General features: G+C 42.0%; 1 protein-coding gene and 1 long non-coding RNA gene across 2 annotated transcripts in view; both read right to left on the bottom strand.

Moving 5' to 3' along the window:
* fryl (furry homolog, like) overlaps positions 1-9,349 on the bottom strand; it is a 99,160-nt gene extending 89,811 nt beyond the window's left edge. Inside the window, exon 1 of the mRNA XM_058379043.1 lies at positions 9,099-9,349. The gene's annotated coding sequence lies outside the window, so the exon portion shown is untranslated. The remainder of the gene's footprint in view (positions 1-9,098) is intronic.
* Positions 9,350-12,844: 3,495 nt separating this feature from the next.
* On the bottom strand, positions 12,845-15,697 carry LOC131346123 (uncharacterized). Its single transcript, XR_009203575.1, has 3 exons — positions 15,583-15,697; positions 13,531-15,299; positions 12,845-13,130 (listed from the first exon to the last, which is right to left on the bottom strand). It is a non-coding gene; the product is annotated as an uncharacterized LOC131346123 (long non-coding RNA).
* Between the last annotated feature and the right edge of the window lie 14 nt (positions 15,698-15,711).

The raw sequence follows: 15,711 nt of genomic DNA, 5'->3' as shown, positions 1-15,711 counted from the left end.
AACTATCTATTTCTGGCTGAGCAGCGCTGCACCAGATGCCTTTTGGGGTCAGTCAGCGCTACATCGTTCCTCGCGGCTACTCTCTCTCTCAGCTCACAAAAACAACATGACCAAGACTGACCACGTAATCTTTTTTTAGACAAGGATAGGAATCTGAGGCTGGGGCACCAGAACAGAACAGTTCGGTAAGATAATAAGAACGTCCGAGTCCTGTGTCTGTGTCCTTAAATACCAGTTTTATCGGCTGGACACCCGACGTGGGCTCCTTCCTGCTTGCGTATCCCATCCTCCTTGCATGAATGAGCTGTTCCTATTAAAGTGGCCTGCAAGTGTACAGAGCACTGAATTTCATGTTTAGCTCACACACACACACAAGCTCATTGAGTTCCCATTGGAGTGCTTTTTAGTGATAATGACTTCACACACTCTCGCAGGCTGTTATTGAAAGTGAAACGTTTTGTGTTGTGAAATAAAAAGGGTTTTTTTTGTTGTTTTTCTTTTCCTTGTCTGCTTTGTGGTCAGAAGTGAGCCAATTCCTGAAGCCATGACATTTTATAAACGTCTTTCCGCACATTGTACCTGTCGCCATTGGCAACCTAAATAACAAGATTACACAATATAATTCTTCCTCATGTTTGTGCCTATTTTAGTCACGATCTGGAGCGCTGTGTAAAGGCTATAAACTAAACAACTCAGACAAACGCTACTAACCACTTCGGCTAGAGATGGCACAATACTAACACGCTTCCTTTCAGATACCGACTCGAAAAGCTTGAGCATTATTATTATTATTATTATTATTATTATTATTTCTTTCTCTAACCTCACTTCACCGCCACACCCAGTCTTCCACATTACACAAACACTACCAAGTCACCACACTACTGTATGACAAATAAAACCCGACTCCATCGATCTAAACAGCGATGTCTCTGCCACCACTGACTCTAGTCCTTACAGACATCTGACCCTGTTGTGACTTTTACCAGATCAAAGTTAAGGTCAGTTAACCAGGTGGTGGAAATGGTAATTCCATATGAATTCAACCCCTTGCTCCTGAGGCACTGCACTAATGACAGGACTGAAGACCCAAAAACATGAACATGACCGTGGTCAAAAACACTTGATTTTACACCTTTTTTCCAAAATTTGTGGTGCAACTTGAGTTGAGTTTTTCTTCTTTTTTTTGAGAAAACTACCTTAAATTAGTGAAGCACAAGGATTCTTCTTCTGATCTCCTAGCAGTGGGACACATATATAATGACTTTCTATGAGAGCTGGCCTCATCCTTTACACACACGAAAGGAAGAGGGCTTCGGCTGAAGGTGATGATGTAGCGTGACGCGTCTCGGCCCAAATCTGCCGAAAATCTCAAATCTGATTGGTCAGACCGTGTGTCCGGCTGTAACATGAGCATCGGGTTTATAAAGAACAGCACATGAAGAAATGAATCTGAGCAAATTAAGGCACATAAGACATAAAAATAATAGAGAGAGAGAGAGAGAGAGAGAGATGGAGAGAGAGATGGAGAGAGAGATGGAGAGAGAGCGAGAGAGAGCGAGAGAGAGCGAGAGAGAGCGGTCTGACACGAGCAGAGCTGGAGACCCAGAGAGGACAGGCTGTGCTCACACTGCACACAATGAGTGTTAGAGGAAGAACACATCCATTAGATACACATATTTCTCTCACTCAGGAAAAATGCCACCTGAATTCCTTCAGACAAATAATCTGTATATTTGAGGAGAGTATCTGTCTTTCTGCCTCTAGGTGAGAGACACTGACTCTTCACCATACAGTAGAGCTCCACTGAGACCATCCTTTCATTCAGCATGAACACTCCTGTCCTACTGCTCCCTTTATTCCATGTGTTTACAATGGGAGAGACAGAGACAGAGAGAGAGAGAGTAATCACACAAATATAATAGAGAACATGCTCTTCTACGATGCCGTACTGTCATATGACTGAGTGTTAGGGTTAATAAAGCCCCGAGTCCGAGGGCAGATAGAGTTTCTCTGCAGACAGCACTGCAGCTCTCTCCTGCACCGAGGGACAACAGACACACAAAAGGGGGGAAAAAAGGAGTAAAGATCAATAGCACTGTGTCTCTATATAGAGCTCAACACTGAGAACTTTCTAGCGGTTTAGAAAAGTAGAGCGCGGCAACACGACACACTGCGCAGTGAAAGTGTGTTGAAGGAAACCTGAAAACGGTGTACGAATCCGATCAGACTAAAATCAGAGGAAGAGGAGCGACAGAACGAAGAATCAGATCATGATGCTGAAAGACATTTCTACGATACATGATACGAGGCACAATATATAGGATTAATTATTTAAAAAATTGTTTAAAGAAGATATAAATTATATAATTGTGCAATTATTTATTAATTAAATTAAAATTTAATTATTAAAAAATATATATTTTAAATCATTACAATTATTTTAAAATAATTTATTAATTAAATTAAAAACATTTTATAATTTAATATCAATATATTTTAAAATAATAGTGAGGGTTTTTTAAACACAATAAAAGAAGATAAAAGAAAAAAATAATATTGATAATTAATAAAAGAAAATATTTCAAAAGACCTTCTGCTGCTTAGTCATTTTTTTATTTCTTTTTTAATTTAATTCAATAAAAAAATTGCACAATATCTCAGAAAAGCCTACATTTATCAAGATATTGATATTATATCACATCAACCGCCACCTATCAGGATTGTTTCAATGACCGCACATTACCTTACACTACCGAAGCCCACCTGAGCACAGTCCCTCAGCGTTTACCTGTGGCAGGTACAGATCACATTCAGAATCCAGATAGCCGAACCTCGAGCCCCGGTGAACGAACCTCACCTTTCACTGTGAAGAGCCTGATTTCTTAAAACACGTAGTCTGATAAATGAATAAATAAATAATTTTAAAGATCCTGTAGTAACCATTGACATTAAGTCGTGTAGGTCAAACGGGATTACTGATCCGCGCTCGACTCAGGAACCCGGGATCATCTCCTCGAGTCCGAGTTCCGCGAGTGACGTCAAACCGGAACAGCTGCTCGGAGCGTCAGCCGTAAACAAAGCAGCACTTCTTCCCACTTCCATTAAAGCAGCGTGAATAAATACTGCACATGAATATTAATGTGTGTGTGTGTGTGTGTGTGTGCGCGATCACTCAGACAGCAGACAGAGATCATGAGCAGACAGACAACTAAGCAAACGAGCCCACATTACAGGCATTGACTGGATTAAACACACACACACACACACACACACGCCTCTATAGTATACAGCAGTCCATTAGTAGTTAATCCCTAAAACAGTGCAGACAAGGGAATTGTGGGTAAATCTACATCAGTTGCATTATGTTGTCTTTACACACTGATACCAATCCCAAATCCTGCAATCTGACGCTATTTACTTTTCCTTGTTTGCGTTACGGAAAATGAACATTGCTACATAAAAGTGCAGCTACACAATGCCCAAATGTACCAGGCCTCTGATACCGCGCAACAAAACCCCCTCATACGAGCGACTAGTCTTTTCTTTTTTTTTACCCGTGGATTTGAGAAGAAGAATGAAAAAACATCTTTTCAGCAGATCCTGAACAACAGACGGAGCAGAGCCGCGTTCAGACTGCCTAGATTCGGTCCACCTCCAGTGAGCCGCTCAGACAGACCTGCCGCTCTCAGCACTTCTGATCGGATTTCCTGCATCGTTTGCTCTGGAGGAAGCCGAACCACACGCGTTTATTACATCTGTCTCACGGTGCGCTCGTCTTCAGACTGAAACCTCCTGTGGATCATGTCTCATTTCCTATCCAGGGTCTCACAAACACTTTGACCGTTTTAGAGACGCAACGCTGGGAAAAAATAACCCTAGAAAGTCTGTATTCATTAACCCTAATTAGCCTAATTAATTGTTATTCATCGCTATCTACTAGCCTAGCTAGTCTTTATTAGTCTCCATTTATTAGCTCTAGCTACTCTATTAGTCTCTATTAGCTCTAACTAGTCTTAGTCTTCATCTATTAGCCTAGCTACTCTTTATTAGTCTCTATTTATTAGCTCTAGCTAGTCTTTATTATTCTTCATCTATTAGCTCTAGCTAGTCTTTATTAGTCTTCATCTATTAGCCTAGCTAGTCTTTATTAGTCTTCATCTATTAGCTCTAGCTAGTCTTTATTCTTCTTCATCTATTAGCTCTAGCTAGTCTTTATTAGTCTTCATCTATTAGCCTAGCTAGTCTTTATTAGTCTTCATCTATTAGCCTAGCTAGTCTTTATTAGTCTTCATCTATTAGCTCTAGCTAGTCTTTATTAGTCTTCATCTATTAGCCTAGCTAGTCTTTATTTTTCTTCATCTATTAGCTCTAGCTAGTCTTTATTAGTCTTCATCTATTAGCCTAGCTAGTCTTTATTAGTCTTCATAATTTAGCCTAGCTAGTCTTTATTAGTCTTCATCTATTAGCCTAGCTAGTCTTTATTAGTCTTCATCTATTAGCCTAGCTAGTCTTTATTTTTCTTCATCTATTAGCTCTAGCTAGTCTTTATTAGTCTTCATCTATTAGCTCTAGCTAGTCTTTATTAGTCTTCATCTATTAGCTCTAGCTAGTCTTTATTAGTCTTCATCTATTAGCTCTAGCTAGTCTTTATTAGTCTTCATCTATTAGCTCTAGCTAGTCTTTATTAGTCTTCATCTATTAGCTCTAGCTAGTCTTTATTAGTCTTCATCTATTAGCCTAGCTAGTCTTTATTAGTCTTCATCTATTAGCCTAGCTAGTCTTTATTAGTCTTCATCTATTAGCTCTAGCTAGTCTTTATTAGTCTTCATCTATTAGCTCTAGCTAGTCTTTATTAGTCTTCATCTATTAGCCTAGCTAGTCTTTATTAGTCTTCATCTATTAGCTCTAGCTAGTCTTTATTTTTCTTCATCTATTAGCTCTAGCTAGTCTTTATTAGTCTTCATCTATTAGCTCTAGCTAGTCTTTATTAGTCTTCATAATTTAGCCTAGCTAGTCTTTATTAGTCTTCATCTATTAGCCTAGCTAGTCTTTATTAGTCTTCATCTATTAGCCTAGCTAGTCTTTATTTTTCTTCATCTATTAGCTCTAGCTAGTCTTTATTAGTCTTCATCTATTAGCTCTAGCTAGTCTTTATTAGTCTTCATCTATTAGCCTAGCTAGTCTTTATTTTTCTTCATCTATTAGCTCTAGCTAGTCTTTATTAGTCTTCATCTATTAGCCTAGCTAGTCTTTATTTTTCTTCATCTATTAGCTCTAGCTAGTCTTTATTAGTCTTCTATTAGCTCTAGGTAGTCTTTATTAGTCTTCATCTATTAGCTCTAGCTAGTCTTTATTAGTCTTCATCTATTAGCCTATCTACTCTATATTAGTCTCTATTTATTAGCTCTAGCTACCCTATTAGTCTCTATTAGCGCTAACTAGTCTTAATTAGTCTTCATCTATTAGCCTAGCTAGTCTTTATTAGTCTCTATTTATTAGCTCTAGCTAGTCTTTATACATTCATCTAGTGCTGGAAAACTCCAGTCTTAAGCACTGCTTCCAGTCTCACAATGATTGTGTATTTTCCAGCCAGAGCAATGATGCAGTCAATCAGTCCATTAGTCACAGTCTGTGACGCACCGGGACGCCCTTATTTTCACACTTACAAATGTCATGTGTCCGAGACCTCCTCCGAACATGGATTAAGTAATCGAACTGCAATGTTGACATTTGAGCTGTTCAGTTAGTTTATCAGATCTGCCAGAGTGCAGGTTAACACCAGGTGTGAACAGAGGCTCGGAGATCTGACAGCATCCACAATCGGGGGATGTCCAGGACAGGACATGGATGACCACTTAACATTTGTAGCAATATACTCATTATGTTTACATTCTGCTGGACTTGATATTCTATATTATTTGACATGTTTACGTCCAGTGACACTTTAACACCCTCACATTATATGTTAGTGCAATAACTTTATATGTACATAGATAGTATTTACATACTCGTTTACACCGTATACATCATTACAATAATCGTCTTATTTATCAGTATTGCCTTTTTATTATTTCATTTGTAAAATGGATGTATAGTTTGCACCACATTTTCCGAGAACTGCACTGCTCTAATTTCGCTGTACTGAGTATAGTGACAATAGAAAAGAATCATGAATGTTGATTTTTTAAGAACAAAAGCATCCCAGACAATCATCATGTTTGTAAACGGCTAACGGATAAAGACCACGCTATAAGCGCAGCAGTACACCAACCAGGCATAACATTATGACCAACTGCCTCATATTGTGTTGGTCCCCTTTTTGCTGCCAAAACAGCCCTGACCCTGTGTATTCTGATCCCTTTCTATCAGAACCAGCATTAACTGCTTCAGCAATTTGAGCAACAGTAGCTGTGGGATCGGATCACACGGGTCAGCCTTCGCTCCCCACGTGCATCAATAAGCCTTGGCCGCCCATGACCCTGTCTCCGGTTCACCACTGTTCCTTCCTCGGACTACTTTTGATAGATACTGACCACTGCAGACCGGGAACACCCCACAAGAGCTGCAGTTTTGGAGATGCTCTGATCCAGTTGTCTAAATATCACATCACAACAACAGCCTGTACAGGTCAGATTTCTGTCTGAAAACAAACGCAGGGAAAGACTGGCATGGGTGACGCCGTTATTCCGAACAGAAATGACGTATGAAACTCGGCAGAGACCGGGTGCGAGAAATACGCAGGGCTGGGCAATAAACACGAGTGACTTGTAGACTTTTTTGAACTAATTACATGCTTGATACAAAAAATAATCTGATCATCATAAGAGAAGAGGTGGGAGGGGACCTAATCTACGGCTAATCAACACGGAAGTGTAACAGACGAATAATTTAAGCAGCAAATAACCTATATAAGAAAAGTGCTGGGAGCATTCCTCCGCCCCATCCATTCCCTCTCTTAATGACAAACTGTTCCCATGAGATGATTACCATACTGCACCGAATCTCTCTCATTCATGAACCATCGCCTGCGGGCAGACGTCCCAGTGACGAGAGAACCTGCTGTGAAATGAGATTTGCCTAAATGGAGCAATTACAGCCTTTTGTGCGTTAATAAGACGGATTACCGATTTCAGAGGGGCGCTTCTCTGTTTTAACACAGATATGAAGGCTGAAAAGTGCAGGAGCAACGCGCTGGGGGTAAATCCATCTCACAGAGCAGGTTTGTGCACATATTTCCAAAGTGTTTAGGAAAATTTATAGCGCAACGCCTGGAGGAGTTTTTTTCCCCTTCTGAGATGATTAGACAAAATAAGAAGACGAGGACGCTTCATGTCAAGCTTTAGAAATAGATTACAACAAAATTCTCTTTAGCTCAAACACGTCACGGTGTGCACAGATCTTTTATATATCAGCCACTTCCTGTGGAAAACTGCGCAGTGAACAAACACAGAGCTGGAGATCTGTTTGGGTTCGATTTCAGGCGATCACGTGGCAGCAGCAGAATGAATAATGTCATGTTAATTTTCACATCAAGCATCAGAACTCTAATCTCTGTGACTTTAACCATGGAGCGGTTGTTCTTAGCAGTTGATGTTGAACTGCTGGGACGTGTGGAAAGTATCTAGAGTTTACAAACAAAAAATATATATATAAAAACTAAAAAGTGAGGCAGGACAGAAATGCTGAGAGGAGAATGATTCGACTTGTCTGAGCTCACAGGAAGGCTACATCGGCTCAAATAATCACTCTTTGCAACCGTGGTGAGCAGGAAAGTATGTCAGAACACACACCATGTCAAATGTCGAGACCGAAGAGCTACAACAGCCACGTTACGTTACAGTCCTGTGAGCTTAAAAACAGCAAGCTGAGGCTACATGAGAGCAGAAAAGGCACCGCTAAAGAGACACAGGCTTCGTCTGCCCAGCTGTTGATATTAAAGAAGGAGGTTTTGTGCTTTTTCTTCAGGATGCGCTCTTTTCTATCATCTGACTTCACACCGATTCGGTCATATGGAGAAAAATCAATCTGTAATGGAGATTTGAGATCAGTGGTCAAAGCGGACGGTTTGGAATTAACGTGAAGACCGTCTCTGTGTGATATTTATCCAACGATTTCTGATCATAAACACTACTTTACTTTACATGAGTGCATGTCCCTGAAAACATTCTTCATACTTCAGTTAAGTTCAGGACGGCGGTGTGGACTGTAATTAAAGGATATCCAGAGGATCTTTGTGCTGTTTGTGTAAAACAACCATGCGAAAGCAGCAATCGGTGGAGTAAATCAACCCTGACGGCATTTTACAGACTAAATTATTATCATTTATTAACATCTAGAGCTCCTTATGACACACACACACGCACTTATTCATGCATATCTTCACATACGCAGACATATTTTTGTAAATGGCTTAATCTTGCATAGCAAGACTTTTCCCTAAATATCGGCTTATATTACCAGAATGTGTCGGAATGTCAGTTTAAAGAAAAGGCATAAAGTATTATAGGTTTTGTCTATCAATTATCATCACTTGCACTTGGACAGAAAAGTGTGTTTTCCTACTGCACTGTTTGTACTTCTGCTGTGTTACACTCCACTGGAGCTCCCAGGCTATAATTTACTAATCCCTTTATTCTAAGCATGCTACCTAGTCATCTATCTGGTATAAAACAACAACAACAACAACAACAACAACCACCAACAACAACAGAGAACTATTTCCACATAAAGAAGAAGAAGAAGAAGAAGAAGAAGAGGCAGTAGCTTAGTGTCCAGCTCATGACATGAGAGTACACGGCTGGACAAAAAGAGACCTGGCTAACTAGGTTTTTTTCAAGTTTAAGCTAACTAGTTAACTCACAGCTAGTAAAGAGTTTAGGACACTAAATGAAGGCGCGTCTCGCGCATCAGCTGTTCATCTGGCACGAGGAGACTAAAGAGCGACATGTATATATGTAAATAAATATAAATATAAGCGCAGGTCTAATTCATGTATGAGTCTGGACACGGTTTATTTGCCCTTAATGCACACAGGGAGAGATGGTGTTCCCAGGGAAGACAGCAGGGTGTGAGATGGATGATGGGCCGCTGCTTACCTTCACGCGCTGCTCGGTTTCCCCCAACAGCTTTAGCTTAGCTTTAAAACAATCCCAGTTGAAGTCGTCTCCCAGTGCGCTTTGTGAACACTTCCACGCGATACAGATCAGATCCCGCGTGTACGTGTTTCTAATACGTGTTTTAACTTACTCCCAATTGCACTATTTTTTGTCGTGTCTTTAAAAAATAAAACACACATCTAGAGAAAAAACTCGACGGATGGCGAACAGGCCCGCCTCCCTGTCCGGCAGATTGGAGGTGCGCGAGCTAACGGCTGTGTCTCTGCAGCGCGCTGATTGGACCAGGCCGCTGTCAGAGAGCGTGGCGCTTAATCCCGCCTCCGCCGCGCTCCGATTGGTGCGCGTTATCTACAAGGCGGAAGCGTTTGGCCGTGCCATTCGTTGAACAGTCGATGAATCAAGCGTTAAGCCCTACAAACCGCACCTGATTGGCTGACACCACACAAAACTTTCAGGTTCTCGTCCCCCATTGGTCCGTGAGGCTTCACCGTGCTTTCACACGCCGGGTTTAAGGGTTATAGCGTTATTTACATAATTAATGAAACATTGAAGGGTGTTGTAGTAGTATAATAACAATAAAAGTTAAAATAATTGTATGATAACGCTAAGAAGGATTATTTATGTTGAATTTTCTTTAGACTGACTGAATATTTTATACAGAAATGTGTAAAGAAATGTAACAGTACTCACTGAGATTATGAAGTCAACTCACTCTGGAATTAATTTTGCTTCATTTATAATTCCAACTCATTATATGCATATATCTTTTGGCATTTTTAAGATTACATAATATTAGTCATATTATCCACATTAGTGGGCAGGGGTGGCTCAGGGCAGGGGTGGATCAGGGCAGGGGTGGATCAGGGCAGGGGTGGCTCAGGGCAGTGGTGGCTCAGGGCAGGGGTGTTTCAGGGCACTGGTGGCTCAGGGCACTGGTGTTTCAGGGCAGGGGTGGCTCAGGGCAGGGGTGGCTCAGGGCAGTGGTGTTTCAGGGCAGTGGTGTTTCAGGGCAGTGGTGGCTCAGGGCAGTGGTGTTTCAGGGCAGGGGTGGCTCAGGGCAGTGGTGGCTCAGGGCACTGGTGTTTCAGGGCAGGGGTGGCTCAGGGCAGGGGTGGCTCAGGGCAGTGGTGTTTCAGGGCAGTGGTGGCTCAGGGCAGGGGTGGCTCAGGGCAGTGGTGGCTCAGGGCACTGGTGTTTCAGGGCAGGGGTGGCTCAGGGCAGGGGTGGCTCAGGGCAGTGGTGTTTCAGGGCAGTGGTGTTTCAGAGCAGTGGTGGCTCAGGGCAGTGGTGTTTCAGGGCAGTGGTGGCTCAGGGCACTGGTGTTTCAGGGCAGTGGTGGCTCAGGGCACTGGTGTTTCAGGGCAGTGGTGGCTCAGGGCACTGGTGTTTCAGGGCAGTGGTGGCTCAGGGCACTGGTGTTTCAGGGCACTGGTGGCTCAGGGCAGGTGTGGCTCAGGGCAGTGGTGGCTCAGGGCAGTGGTGTTTCAGGGCACGGGTGGCTCAGGGCAGTGGTGTTTCAGGGCACTGGTGGCTCAGGGCAGGGGTGGCTCAGGGCAGTGGTGGCTCAGGGCAGTGGTGTTTCAGGGCAGTGGTGTTTCAGGGCACGGGTGGCTCAGGGCAGTGGTGTTTCAGGGCAGTGGTGGTTCAGGGCAGTGGTGTTTCAGGGCAGTGGTGGTTCAGGGCAGTGGTGGTTCAGGGCAGTGGTGTTTCAGGGCAGTGGTGGCTCAGGGCAGTGGTGGTTCAGGGCAGTGGTGTTTCAGGGCAGTGGTGGTTCAGGGCAGTGGTGTTTCAGGGCAGTGGTGGCTCAGGGCAGGGGTGGTTCAGGGCAGTGGTGGCTCAGGGCAGTGGTGTTTCAGGGCAGTGGTGGCTCAGGGCAGTGGTGGTTCAGGGCAGTGGTGGCTCAGGGCAGGGGTGGCTCAGGGCAGTGGTGGTTCAGGGCAGTGGTGGCTCAGGGTAAGGGTGGCTCCAGTGGCTAAGGTTCTGGGTTGTTGATCAGAGGATATGGGTTCATGCCCCAGCACCAGCAAACTGGCACTGCTGGGCAACTGAGCAGGGCCCTTAACCCTCCCTGCTCCAGGGGTGCTATATCATATCATATCTGTCCCTGCACTCTGACCCCAACTTCCCCAGCTGGGATATGTGAAGAAAAGAATTCCACTGTGTATGTGTGACGATAATAAAGCCTTCTTCTTCTATTGGTAATTTCTCATTTCCACAAACTCACTACAATAATAAATCCATATCACAAAACAATGAGAGTATTCTTTCTATAAAAGTCACCTTTGATCCATATATTACATCCTACTGAAGTACAGTATGTTTGCAATATTCCCTACTAGATTAATATCATATACAAGGTGGGTAAGGCTATACAATATATGCAGTACTAATTCTGAAAAGCTTTATTTTGGCTTCAGTACAGCAGGACAGAATATAATGAGAAACTAGAAAGGGTTTTCCTTTTTATGCATGACTAAAAATAATTTTAAATAAACACATTTTCAGGGATTTGATTCCATTTATAACCACACCTCAGAATATGGCTGTGATTGAACGGTGACTATTTCAGCACATGATTTCCACACACTGATGACTGTAAAATGGGATGCAACAGGGAATTACATTCACTTCTGTGTTTAATTTATAAAAATAAAGCTTATAACCTTATCTGCAATATCATGCAGTGGTGTGACACATTGGCCTTGTTTTATAAATATATACATACAGTGGCAATCAAAATTAGAGAACAATTTATAAACACTTGATATTTTCTGAAATCTTCATTGTTCCAAACTTGACGGAATATTAGGTTAGTGTACCCAGCTGTCAAAGCTGACACTTCCTCCTCAACCTTCACTGACTTCTTTACACACTTCAGGTTTAATCTTTCCCCAGTTTGACACCGAACATAACGTTTCCCATCGGATCCAAAGAAATGAAACTTGTTCTCATCACTAAAGTGAGCTTTAGACTCAAGTTCTCCTCTGTTCACACAACATGCTGGAAGTGTCATGGTCTAGGGGATGTTTTTTCTGCAGCAGGACTCTAATACATATAGCTACATGGCAGGTGAATGCAAATGTTTATCAGAACCTCCTTCAGCAACATGTGGTCCCTTCTCTGTGAGCATCTGCCAATCAGCCTACAATTTTCAAGCAAGACAATTCCCCACTATCACACTGCAAAACAGGTAAAGCAGTTCCTTGAAGCTGAAAACATAACGAAATGGCCAGCCGAGAGTCCTGACCTAACTAATCTTGAAAAATCCTTGAATTTCCTGGAACAAGAAGTGGACCAAGATCACACCAGAGCACTGTGAGAAACTAATGAACTCATGATGTCCAGCAGCCCCAGATGTGATGAAGTCATTTAAAGCTAGGGCCTTTACACCTCCTACTAATTTCTGACAGCTGCAACTCTTAAAAATGTTTTATTGCAATCATTTGTACAACAGAATTACTGTTCTCTAATTTTTATTACTGGTTTTCCAGTTTTCTGAAGGTTTTTGTTGAAAATATAATATTCTAATAATATTTTAAGGAAAGAAGAAGATTAACAATCTGTCACAAAATTGTTTAGAAATTATTTTCTAATTTTGATCACGACTGTATGGAAAGAAAAACCCTGTTGTTTAATAACCACTAAAACCAACAGTTGAATCTTTATTGTATTTATTACAGAAAATCACTTCATACATTTGCAGTTTTGTGGATTCTGGTTGCTTGGTAACTTTCAGTAATGTAATATTCAAATGGTTTATCCAACCGCAGGTAACAGTAATGTGTTTCACTGTACTAAGTGTCAGGATGAGTCTCTATGGTCCCTGTTTCTGTCCTCCGATTCTTTGTGGGATTTTCTCAGTCTCCCCTCCACCACCTAGTAGCTGGACAGGGTGTGAGAAATTGCTGCTGTGGTGCTACATGATGTGCTGGCATCCCATCAAGGGTGTATTATGGTGTTCCCAGCATTGACTCCAGACCCACCCTGACCAGGATAAAGCAGTTCCTGTAACTGAGAGAGAAAGAGTATTGAGTATCAGTGAGTAGAAAAGCACCCAAGAGCATTGGTAATAATGTATGTAAGTAAATGTGGTGATTAAGAAAATGACTCAAATAATAGTAAACAGTAGATCTGGCAACAAATAAAGCTACTTGGGGAGGGGGGGTGCAATATTACAGACTGAAATACTCAAACTCAGCCCATCTGGAACAACAAGCAGGTTAAAGACCAGAGATCAACATTAACTGAGGCTCTCGACCTGAACCTGCATGATATTCTGCATTGTGCTGCTGCCCCATGATTTTCTGATGAGAAAACTGAATGAACATGCAGGCGTTCCTAATAAAGTTACCAGTGAGTGACCATTTCCCATACCATTTCTAAATAAATAAAATTAATATAAATAAATCACCTGGTATGAGAAGATTGCGAATGTTGAGGTTTGAAGCTGGGCCTTGAAGGTGGAACATGAAGAACAACAGTTGAACAGAAAGATTTGGACTCGAGACATGGCCAAAGTTGGTGCAGATAGGTTCACAACAGTAGGTGCCGTACTGCAGTGCAGTAAAAGACAGCCAGAGCTCTGGTCCATCAAGAAATTTCTCTGGACTTGTATTTAAAAGGAGTGCTGGTTTTCTAGTGCTTGGCAAAGTGTTTTATATACCAAGGAACATGCAATTATGTTGTGATTTGTATTAAAGTTGAGTATTTCCATGCCATTTACTGATCCTGTAAAAATATCCAGCCACCAGTATTCACAGAAGTAAACAATACCTGCTCATTTCCACAAAGTGTTTCAGCTGAATTACAAATGATGAGTTTCAAGTGTTTGTGCAACAGAACAGCGCCACACAGTGTTAGTGGCCAGAATTAGATTAACTAGACAGAGTCTTTAAACTTCTCACTTCAGGGAATTTCCCCTCAAACTATACTTGATTAGGTCATGGCTTACACTTACTATTACTTCTTCAAAACACTGATTTTTCACTCCTCCTCATTAGTATAGCGGTCTTATCAGTCAAGACCAGGCCAGTCATGGCACACAATGGCAATCAGACTGAAGCTTTTCTCCTGCTTGGTCTACATCTCCACCTGTCAGAATGTTCTAGATTCTGAGGCTGGAAAGAAAAGTCGAAAAAGAAAAATCACAGAATTTCTCAGAAAGGAGACATAGTCTGCTCCCTTTGGTGAGTGCAATGATGACGATGGACAGAACGGACTCGCCGTGTCAGCATACTACCTCATTAACTGCCATGGAAATGATGCACCTGAAATATGAGGGTGCAAACTTGGCCTCACTCTCCTCACTCGCCTGCGTGCCCTGAGGATTAAAGTATGGTCAGAGGAGCATCACTGGATTCACTAGAAAAGAGACTTGGACTTCTCCTTTGGGGAGTATGTGACGGATGTGTCTGCACACTACCTTACCGACTGCCTCCTCCATGAGTACCAATACCATAAGGAAAGCATTAAAAGGCTCCTACAGGGAACCTCTGAGCAGGCATTCTGCTCAGTCCACACCCAGAAGGTGGCCAGGAAAGTAACATTTACTTCTAAGTAAAAAGTCATTGGAGTCCATGTACCAAGGGCTGGCACACCTGTACAGGATTGTGGTGGTGGAGAAGGTTCAGTATCAGTGAAAAGACAGGTGAGGCACCACACAACTGATAACTACACAGATCACAGGTGTGAAGATGATTACTAATTACATTATCTTGATTGATTGAATGGTTGTTGATTGTTTAGGCAGCATTGATAAGTATAATTTTCTGCTGTGTTTTCAGGGATTGGTGAGCAGTGTTTGGAGTCCCAGCCCTTCATGCAAAGGAAGACCTGAAATGGGATACTGGCATTGCTGAGGTCATTTCTGGTGATCTGCAGAAATTCCTGTGCATCACACGGTCACACAGTCCACATGTGTCACTGAGGTTAATTTTTAAAAGCTTTTTAAGCCGTTAGTTCTGTGTTCTTATGTTAGTCTTATGTAGCTCTGTGTCTTTGTGTAGAATGTTGTTTAACTTCGCAGTGTACTGCATCAGCTATATGAGGTCAAAATGGCAATAAAAGCTTCTTGAGATGACTTGTCCTGCAGAGACATGTTATTTTTGATCATCCTGGTCTCTTTAGTTGGCTTCTGAATGAGAAATGAGAGGTCACCACTTTTTTTTTGTGTAGGATGACCTGTAAGACAGAAAAGCAGTAGATGTTGGTATGTCTTTTAAAATATTCAAATAATCACATTGTGTCTTCTATAACGCAACCTGAAACATTACACCTAAACAGCCATGTTCATTCATAGATTAGTGTTTGAATCACCCAAGGCTGTGTTTGAGAGAGAAAAGGGTAAAGTTTGATATCAAGCAAGCTCTTAAAGCCATCAATGCTGGCGTGCTCCAGAGAAACTCATCTGAGCTCAGCATTAATGATGATATAAAACATTCTGGTGGAAAGAAAAGTAACTTACTTTGGAGCAATGAGCTGATCATGTGTTCAAGAAAACGCCTCCTCTTTTATTCAGTAAAATGGCGACTTCAAATTTCCCGGGGTAAGAAATAGTGCCAGCAGAGCGCCCCCTACCCTGTGGCCAAAACAT

Source organism: Hemibagrus wyckioides, linkage group LG25, assembly GCF_019097595.1.
Source record: "Hemibagrus wyckioides isolate EC202008001 linkage group LG25, SWU_Hwy_1.0, whole genome shotgun sequence".
Classification (NCBI taxonomy): domain Eukaryota; kingdom Metazoa; phylum Chordata; class Actinopteri; order Siluriformes; family Bagridae; genus Hemibagrus; species Hemibagrus wyckioides.
The sequence above is the reverse complement of the archived record's forward strand: the minus strand, read 5'-3'. Positions and strand labels throughout refer to the sequence as shown.